Genomic DNA, 7,500 nt, shown 5'->3' with positions numbered 1-7,500 from the left:
TTATTGATTTAAATGTTTTTGTTAATAAATAATTTGTTTTAGTGTGTTCCTAATTGTCAGACTTAACGAACATCATATTCTGAACATGTGTATAATGATTTATAATTGTTACCAAGGGTTTAAAGCCCAAAGAGTCCATTTAACTAGACAGGTGCATTATTGAAAACCTTAAGCAAATTGCCAACAAAAGACTCACGCTAGATGGCAAACAACGATTTCATTAGTTTGATAATACATTTCTTTGTAAACGAATGTGTCTTGCAGAAGGGCAGGGAAATGTGTTCGAGTATCAACTCAAGGGGATGAAGATAGTAATCGGTTCTCCTTGAACTGAGAAAAGCTGCGTTGAAATCCTTCTATATCAGAAATTATGTAAATAACTGGACTTCATATTAGATCAAATATTTTCGTCAAGTGCTACCCTGTGAAGTATTAATCGATCGACAGAAAGTTTTAATTCCAAAGAGGCTTCATTTACTCAGGCACAATCCTCTATACACACGGTACTTTATAAGACACACCTCTTTTTAATCACACATTCCTCTCAGAATTTTGTTATGTCATTTCGTTTCCATTTTTTTCTATAGTCCAAAGTGTCCAGTACTTTATTTTCATCATATCTAGAATAAGGATAACTTGGTGTGTTCATCTGATTTAGAAATATATCGATCCTAATTATTATTGTATAGACCTCCAGGCAACAATTATAACATCGATTTTAGACACCGTAGTATGTGGGGAGTTTATATCATTACAAACAAACTAGGTGTCATTTTAGAATCTTTTTGTAGGATCGGACATCAGTTGCCTTTTTGGTCTGGGTTTTCCACACTAATCGCTTCCTCATTCCAGGGAATAGAGAGCCATTTTCTAATGCTCCGTGAGGATTTCAAAGGTATCACTAACAAACTGTCAATGATCTTTAATGAACACAAACGCAGTAATGCTCAAAGATGAAAGGAAGCTGAAGCCACAATAAACTGTAAACAATAGGCGATAGATAATAGAGAATAAACAATAGGCGCAACGAGAAAGATTCAACTCGAAGAGTCTGTTTTGACTCGAAGCGTCAGAACTTGTGGTCTTGTTTTTTACTGTGAATATGTTTCATTATCATTTTTCTGTATTGCGAGTCTAATAATAATGCCAAGAAACGGGGAGCCTGTCCTTCTGAACACCAAGGAGTTCCTTACTAAAATTCTTACGTTACTGACATTGCTACTTTACTGACATTCTTACTTTACTGAAATTCTTACTTTACTGACATTCTTACTTTAGTGGCATTCTTACTTCAATGATTTGTGTTACTGAAGTTCTTACTTTACTGATGAATTTTATTTTACTGATTTTTTTACTTTACAGAAATTCTTACTTCAGTTAAACTCTTTACTGAAATTCTTACTTCAGTTAAACTCTGTACTGAAATTTCAACTTCACTGAGGCTCATTTTACTGAAGTTATTATTTTAGTGAAATTCTTACTTTAGTGAAATTCGTACTTTGGTGAAAACCCTACTATACTTTAGTGAAATTCTTAATTTACTGGAATTCTTACTTAAGTGAAATTCTGACTCTACTGAAAATCTTACCTTATTGAAATTCTCCCTCTGCTGAAATTCTGGGTCAACCTGTCATAAAAAGCAAGTTGTTCTGAAGTGCATTATTGTATTTCAGAACAAGGTGGGCTAACAAGTTATATTCTCAAACTGGCATCTTTAGAATTTATTATATGAGGTATCGAGTTTATCTCCAATTATATCCAGTTCATATCAGTTTATATGAGAGTTGTGTGCGCAGGATGTTGATTAATGTAGCAAATTGATAGGCAGAAAATATGTCTGATTCTCTTGTTTATTTCCTCATATTCTTTCTTTATCTCTTTTGTCTCTTTATCTCTTCTTTATTTTGTTATTGTGATTTTATATTATGGTCATATATTTTTGTAGTTTCCTTGTTTTATATGTCCCAAGATTATAATTTCTTATTTTATGGTCTTGCATTTTTGTAACCTATTCAACTTATATGATAAATATTAATATATATTCACTGAACAATCTGAAAGGTGGGACGAGATAGAAATGGAGGTAGATACGTCTTCTTCTTCTTATTATAATTATTATCATCATTACTATTATTGTTATAAGTATTATTATAATCAGCTCCATTATGATCATAAACATACAGATACACACACACACACACACATATACATATATATATAAGTATATATATATATATATATATATATATATATATATATATATATATATATATATATATATATATGTGTGTGTGTGTGTGTGTGTGTGTGTGTGTGTGTGTGTGTGTGTATGGCTCATTTTTACTATATTTGACCAAGCATACCTTGGGCCAGTTTTAGTTTTCTATAAGGTCCCTATCAAGCTCATTTCTTGGCAGATGTATAAATAATGTGAATAGGGCCATACATTTATATGACAGGAAAAATACTGCAAAATTTTATTAGAGTGAATGAAGACAAAATGCGCATGACATAACATAACATGAACTCATATGCAAGTCATAAGGTCAATCTTTTCACTGCCACGTGATTTGCTGCTGATATTCTCGTCATCGGCGAAGCATTCTTGCAGCAGCCTCTTGTGGCCTGGACTCTTCTCCCGCCTCCAACACGACGACCCTGACTAATGGTTAACATTGCCTTGGACGGATCCTTGGTTTTGAAGATGGCGAAAGACTCTCCACTCGTCTGGATAAAAGGTGGTGATCTGGCGTACTACTCTTTTACGACTGAAATGAGTGTTGACAGCCTTCCTGTTTTCTTCGATACTGATAATGATATATAATTTAGTAAAAATAGACCAAGCCTTACAGTACTTGCCTGCTTGCTTGTTGATGTTTTTTGGCTATCAACCGCGGGGCGTGTGGCTCTGCTTAATTCAACCCTGCAAAAGATGAGTGAGTCGGGGGATCATATTCATGGCTTCAGATATAATGTTTTGTCTCCTCGTCTCACATTTCGCCAAAGACTCAATAAAAGTGAATCAAACCACGTCGGTCTCCGCGACTCGAATGACACACCACAGAGGGTGGGCTTATTATCATTTAGAGCGTGGGTGCAGCACGACGCTGGTAGGCTGAAGATTTCCCGAATCTCGCAGACTAAAGGAAGCCTATACAGGGCCTTGCTAACAGCTTCATTTGAGAACTTTCCAAAGATAGTCTGGGTCTTGACTAACACATTTATTTCGAATTTTCGTAGGTCTGGCGAGAAAAGCATAACTTGATGGAGTAATTGAAGTTTCAATCGTAATTAAGTAGGCTAAAGTTTGATGATTTGCAGTTCAATATGCCATACTTGGGTCAACTGTACTTCAGTAGACCATAGTCATTTCAGCTACAGGTCAGTTGTAATTTATTCCTCCCTCTATATGTATACACATATCTACACACACACACAAACGCAAACACAAACACACTCACGTACATGTACTCCAAAGTCCCGTACAATGAAGGAACCTAAAAAGTAAGATAAAATAATACCTCAACTCAAGATGTATAAACGTACCTGTAGTCTTCATTGACATGTTATAAAACAGGAGTTGTAGATACCCTTGTTATGATTAAAAGGCAGAACAAGAGTTATCTTTCGGATACCCTTGATTACACCGTCATCGGTCGGTAAAGAAAAGAAAGTTTATAGAATGCAGTTATTCTCTGGGCCATTTGATTAATCGAGCTGATTACTGTATCTATGATGGGAAGCTGAGATGGGTCTTGGAAGTATAATACCATTACGATTTTTTGTTCTGTTCGTTTATTACTCATGCATGCATCTGTGCGTGTGTGCGTGTATGTGTGTGTGTGTTTGCTCTCTCTCTCTCTCTCTCTCTCTCTCTCTCTCTCTCTCTCTCTCCTTCTCTCTACTCCCTCCCCCCCCCCTCTCTCTCTCTCTCTCCTTCTCTCTACCCCCCCCCCCCTCTCTCTCTCTCTCTCACACACACACACACACACACACACACACACACACATATCCCCTTCTTCCAACCTTTCCCCCTCTCCTACCCTCCGCCCACGCCCTTCCCCCTCCTACCCTCTTCCCCCTCCTACCCTCTTCCCCCCTTTCACCCCCCCCCCCACCATAACAAAAGCCGGTCGCCATCCGAGAGCGAGCGCAGCCTGACTGTTCTCACGAAGGGTCTTCGGCTGAGCTCTTTGTCCGTCCAAAGTGTCCCCGAAGGCATGCACGCCAGGGACCTGCTTTCCGGCGTCTTGCCTGCTTGCTTGCTTGTCTCTCCTGTACTTGAGTTGTACGTCGGGTGATTTTCTTAACTCTAATTTTCATAAGACTTCGAGTTTATTCGAAAGAGTGTGATTCCTGTTTCGAGTTTAATGGACTTTCGGGTATAATTTGTTTTTTTTTTTTATATAAATTTGGTGTTTGGTTTCTACATTGTACTTTTTTTCATATATTCATTTTAATTCATTTTTTAACTAATTTATTTTGAACCAGTTTGGATTAAAAAGAGAGAAATAGATATGTATTTTCTTGTTCTCTCACTTTGTTTGTGAGGAAGCGTCGACTACAAACATTAGATAACAAAAAAATGATAAAGAACGAGAATTAGATTTAAAAAAATAGTCCAATAATTAAGGAAATTCTTAATACTTAACCTCACATACAAGCAGACACGTTCCCAAAATATACCTAACATACACAAACACACATACGACACCCCCAGCTAGATACCCACACCCCCCCTCTGCCTCCACGCCATTAATCGCGCAACGACCCCCCACCTCAACCCCCCCTAAACACATAACCCCCCTACTCCCTACCACACACCACACACACACACACACACACACACCCACACACACACTCAAACAGACGCACACAAAGAAGCACAAACAAACAAACACATAAATACACAAACACAAACAGATATACATGCACACACACACACACACACACACACACACTCAAACAGACGCACACAAAGAAGTACAAACCAACAAACACACAAATACACAATCACAAACAGATATACATGCACACACACACACACACACACAAACACTCACAACACAAACACACACACACACACAAACAATCAAACACTCACAACACACACACACACACACACACACACACGCGCGCGCAGATCGTATTAGGAAATGGAGAAGCTGTTCTTAAAACTTCCCGCTGTGCTTAAAGAATAGTCTCTTTGGATAGGTTCCGAGCGGGGGAAGGGCTTTGTCAACGCGCATACCGAAGGAGAACGGAAAACGAGATTCAGAATGACATACGTACACATACACACATATATGCTCCGTCTCTGTCTATCTGTCTCTGTCTCTGTCTCCGTTTACGTCTCTGTCTCTGGCTTTGTCTTTGTCTCTGTCTATCTGTTTCTGTCTCCGTTTACGTCTCTGTCTCTGTCTCTGTCTCTGTCTCGGTTTCGGTCTCTGTCTCTGTCTCTGTCTCTGTCTCCGTCTCTGCCTCTGTCTTTGTCTCCGTCTCTGTCTCTGTGTCCGTCTCTGTCTCTGTCTCCGTCTCCATCTCCGTCTCTGTCTCTTTCTCTGTCTCTGTCTCCGCCTCCATATCCGTCTTTCTCCCTGTCTCCGTCTCTGTTTCTGTTTCTCTCTCTCTCTCTCCCTTACATACACACACAGATGAACACATATTCACACAGACAGACACATACACGTAGCCAAGCACACACACACATCCTGATTCTAGATATCTATGTAGACCATTTTATTTTTTCCTGTTGTTTTCTTGAATTAATGCAAAGAAATGATAAAAACAAGGTAATGGTCTTTGATTTTATACATATATAACACACACGCAGGCACTAAAACACGCAAATGTGATAAGCATGATGAAAGAAAATAATTCAAAATACCTTTATTGAAAATAAATTATTAATGAAAGATATTTGACATAGTAAAGTAAAATGGACGAAGATGACAAATGACTAAAAAATAATAAAGAAAAAATAGATCAACGGCGCTAGTTGATTAGTGAAAAGAGAAATAAGAATATAAATAACATCAAAGATAAAGAGATGAATTAGGAGGCAGGTGATTAAAAATAAGAAAAGGGATAATAAAACAAAATGAAAAATAAACAGACCAATAATTCAAAATAATAATAAGAAATATATAAATAAAAAGATAAATAGCGGAACTGTTGCATCAAAATGAAATCATTAATAATAAAATGAAAAAAAAAAAAAAATACTGACAGTTAATTCAAAATAAAATGAAAAAAAAAAAAATAGACATAAAAATAGACATAAAAAGAGCAACATGTAACTCAGAACGAGATACCAAGTTAAAATACAGATTTCAAGATCCTATATATACTTGTATGTTGCCAGGAAATCACTTTGCAGCGGGTATGCAGTCTGCGGGCGGTGCAGCGTGTGACTCATTCTATCTTTGTCCTCTCGACCCACACACTTCCGGTCTTTGAGGTTGCTTATCAGCTGAACACAGACACAAACACATACTTGCCATCACACACATACACGTATATAAAGTGTATGTGGATGTGCGAGTATATTTATGAATATCTCTATTGCTCTGATTGTCTGTCTGTTTGCCTCTCTTGTTCTATTTCTCTCTCTCTCTCTCTCTCTCTCTCTCTCTCTCTCTTTCTATCTCAGCCTTTCTCTCTCTATATCTATGTGTCTATCCAGCTATGTATCTACCTAACTATGCATATATCTAACTATATATCTATGTATCTAACGATCTCAGTTAAGCAGACAATCCTTGAATAAGTTGATAAGTATATCACTAGTCCTTCTCTTCTGGCCTTATTAAGCGACATTTCAGTCTCTGCTGTAGCTCTATAAGCAAGCCTCTGGCCGTCTTGATTATCTCTAGCTCTGTATCCCAAGCTCTAAGTCTATCGAACTGTCCGCTGATATCCTTCTTTAGCTCTATAACGAAGAAGCTGAAATGTTCTCCAAATAACGAAGGCCATAGATGATAAAGACGTCCTTTGGTGGAGTTATTTGTAATAGAAATAAAAACATATCTTTATAATTATCAGATGCATTAAAAACGAAACAAAACGGAACAATACAAAGGCATATTGTAATTAGCCGTTCACCTTGAATGTTGATTTTCAACTGCGTTGCTTGGGGCTCGGGGCTTTTTTAATTTCTTGTTTGGAGAATGAATAATTGGAACTTTTCACACATACACACACACACACACACACACACACACACACACACCTTCACATTCACACATACACACGCACACACAAAGGTAAGTGAATTCTGTCAAAAATACAGTTTGATTAAACTCTCTCGGGCCTGTTTTAATCAACAAGTATGTCAAACCAGTAAAAATCATACTCCATGTAGGTGGGTATGAGTTTCCTTTTTATCATCATTATTCTTAACTTCTTATTTTGATATTGCTATTAGTATTACTATTATTATCGTCCTTATTGTTTCCACCATTATTCTTGACTTGATATCATTATCATTAACTTAAGGTC

The sequence above is a fragment of the Penaeus chinensis genome, chromosome 31 (assembly GCF_019202785.1).
Source record: "Penaeus chinensis breed Huanghai No. 1 chromosome 31, ASM1920278v2, whole genome shotgun sequence".
NCBI classification, from domain to species: domain Eukaryota; kingdom Metazoa; phylum Arthropoda; class Malacostraca; order Decapoda; family Penaeidae; genus Penaeus; species Penaeus chinensis.
This window is presented reverse-complemented; position numbering follows the sequence as displayed.